The 3316-nt window shown below is 34.5% G+C and overlaps 1 protein-coding gene, 1 non-coding gene and 1 pseudogene across 2 annotated transcripts in view; 2 read left to right on the top strand and 1 right to left on the bottom strand.

The window, feature by feature from the left end:
* Nucleotides 1–3316, top strand: part of Ppfia2 (PTPRF interacting protein alpha 2) — a 536445-nt gene that overhangs the window by 51190 nt on the left and 481939 nt on the right. The gene's annotated exons all lie outside the window — the stretch shown is intronic.
* Nucleotides 1–3316, bottom strand: part of LOC105742306 — a 66504-nt pseudogene that overhangs the window by 45164 nt on the left and 18024 nt on the right.
* On the top strand, nucleotides 1660–1766 carry LOC111817422. Its single transcript, XR_002821628.1, has one exon. It is a non-coding gene; the product is annotated as a U6 spliceosomal RNA (small nuclear RNA).

Raw genomic sequence — 3316 nt, 5'->3', positions numbered from 1 at the left:
CAGTTTTCTTCTGAGGTGTGTTTCTTTGCAAGTATAAATCATTCATTACAAATAAACTATGCGTCTTTGAAACTTGTATTGCTTAGATATAGCTTTTGTTTTTGTTTCTTCCATAGGGATTATGGAGAGTAGAGAAACCTGGGTATAAAACATGCGCGCATGTGTGTATGTGTGTGTGTGTTGTTGTTGTGTTCCAACTGAATGCAATTTCATTGTCTTCTTGAAGAGCTTTTAGGTTACACGCAGAATATCAAACCATCACTATTTATTATGCATGATATTAAAAATAAATGTTATGGAAGTTTTAAGCACTGTATGAACACCTCTCTTAGCAACGAGGCTACAGTTCTAATGAGCTGAAAGTATGAGCTTGTTTTCTTTATAGGCTAATTAGTTTTATGCCTTTCTGGCTACACAGACATCAATTAAAGCCAATGTTTTGCTGTTCCACCTCTCTGTTCACATAAATGTTTGGGCAATTCAGGGGATAAAGTTATAAAATTTAATTTCATAGATTTTACTCATATTCCAGATGAAATTTTTATTGAAAATATTTATGTTACATTTTAATATTTATAAACATTGTAGTATGTGTATAGTGTATAAATTCAACAGTAGAAGCAAATAATTGGTTATTATTAATAGTCATGTCCATTATCATTGAAACTAAAACAAATAAATAAATTTGGAACTATCTCAATTTTCTATATTATAGCTTAATTTAATCTATAGCCTATTAACATTCATTAAAGAAACTTAAAGAGATTTATTCCAGTTTAACCTAAGTTTCTCTTTTTTCTTTTGTCTTCTTCTTCTTCTTTTTTTTTCTTTTGAGACAGGGTCTTGCTGCACAATTCAGGCTGACCTTGAACTAACTTTATAGCTCTAGCTGGCCTCAAACTCTCAAGAGTCCTCCTGCCTCAGCCCCCTGAATGCTGGGATTGTAGGCATGTACCACCACTCCTGGCTCAACCTAAATTTTTAATTAAATTGTGGTTTAAACTTTAAATTTGTCTCCATATTGAAGTCAGTTATATTTAAGCAGCTATAAATGTTCATAATATGTTCTACATATAGTTTATTTTTAAATAGTCAAAAACAAACAGTAAAAATTACATCCGAGGTATATACACCACTAATTTCTCCAGAATTCATGCGAATAATATATTTTTGTTAGTAACTTTCATATAATTTAGTTTTACCTAAGTTGTACATCCAACTACATCATACATAAAATATAAATATGCCTTTCATTTTTTATCCTAGGTTTTAATTTTTTCATGGACCTATGAATAAATGTTATCTTCTCATCAGTCTTACGGAAAAAATTGAAAAAGAGATGTAATGACTAGATTGTATGATGCCAAAAAAACGGCTTTTTTTTTTCTTTTCTTTCCTTTTTTGATTCAGAATCACAGAGTCTCACTCAGTAGTCTATGCTGGCCTGAGCTCACTCTACTCCAGGCTTGCTGTTAACTCATGGGGATCCTCCTCCCTCAGCCTACCGGGTGCTGGGATTGTAGATGTGGGCTGGCATTTCTAGCCCTCAACAAAATAATTTTATTTTTCCCTGAAGCTTGAACCTGAGGAAATGCAATCTTATTATCCTCCATTTAACAAATAAGTAGCAAGTATTCTTTATACATAATTGGAGGTACAGCACTCACTTTGGCAGCACATATTCTAAAGTTGGAACAGTACAGTGAAGATTAGCAAGGCCGCTGTGTAAGGATGACTTGCACATTCTTGAGGCATTCCATAATTAAAAAAAAAAAAAAAAAAAAACATTCGAGGCACAATCAAAACTTCAAGGACACTTATCAGATTCATCTAAAATTAAGGTAGCTATTAACATGTGGAGTTAGCTATAAATTTGGTTAAATTACCTTAAAATTCATAAGGGGGAAGGAAATAAATGAAGACAATTTATAGTCATATCAATATTCTCTATGAGAACATTCTCGGGATTACATTTTTATGCAAAATTTGCACTGCTGTTGCCTGTTGTATGTATTGAAAAATTACCTCAGAATGTGTATCAGAATTGTGGTGTCAATTTGTGAAATTAAGACCAAAGAACATGTTTCTTTCATTTACAATTTGGCCTCTGGTCATCTGCCAGATTAAGCAAAGAAGAATGTCCCAGGGAATTAGGAAATAGATTTGTTTCATTAGTGTCTACTGACAATAGATAACTATATATCAAATCATCTACCATTACCTATAAGCAATTAATTTTTAACATGTGCTAAATTTCATTCCAAGAATTATATACGTGTCCTCATTCATATCTTTATATTCAGTTTTTACAATTACCTCAGATTCCTCTTGATTCATTAATAAAGCAGATTCTCCTCTTAGTTGGAATTGATGTACATTGTCTCCATAAATTCTAAAAGTTTTGTTGCAAAATACAATATTGTCCTAAAATATTATCTGAAACATATTTAAACCCTCCATTCCAGAGTACAGAATGCTTCAATCTTATTCCTTCTCCAAACAAGATGACATCTTTCATCTCTTCCAAGCCTCAAAATATAGATATGCTTCAAAGTTTGTCCTTTCCTCTTTGTACTTCTACTCTGATGATGAGGCATTCGATAGGGGCATTCCATATAATTCACAATGTGACAATCTCCAGATGTTTTACTCTCCTCCTGGAAGAACTGCTTCAGTTACTCTATACTGACATGGACTAGGGATCTCCAACATACTGTCTCTTAAACTTGAACATCTGATTCCCACTTACTTCCAAAACTTGCTCATCCAATTGTTTTTACATATCCTTTTTTTTCGTTTTGCATTTTAGGGAAGGGTCTACAGAGTGTTCAGGGTCTCACTACTTGATCGGACTTGTAGTGATTCTCCTGTTTACAGCCCCCAAAGTGCTGGGACTATAGGCATGTGCCACCATACCCAGTCGCAATTGCCATCTAAGCATGCCCTGGGGGTGGGGCCAGCATGGCAGGACTGGGAATTGAATGCCTTGCCCCTGCACCTGCTTGCAGGTGCCTTAATTCGCTGAGCTGTTTGGCTGACCCTGTTTTTATATATCTTTGTAGTAGTACCAGGGATTAGGGATTAAACTCAGGACCCTTCACTTGCCAGCCAAGCACTTATTCTACTGAACTATCTCCCTGGCCCTAGAATCCAATCTTTCAGTTGCTTAGATAAAATTTTCACATCATTTCAATTTTGATTGTCTTTCACAAAATAGCTCGACCAGGACTTCATGTTGTCAGTTCAATTGGCAATATATGGAATGTATTCATGCAAGTATGTGTTGTGTGTGTGTTTGAGAGAGAGAGAGAGAGAG

This window comes from Octodon degus, unplaced genomic scaffold (assembly GCF_000260255.1).
Source record: "Octodon degus isolate 3935 unplaced genomic scaffold, OctDeg1.0 scaffold00004, whole genome shotgun sequence".
Classification (NCBI taxonomy): Eukaryota; Metazoa; Chordata; class Mammalia; order Rodentia; family Octodontidae; genus Octodon; species Octodon degus.
This window is presented reverse-complemented; position numbering and strand designations above follow the sequence as displayed.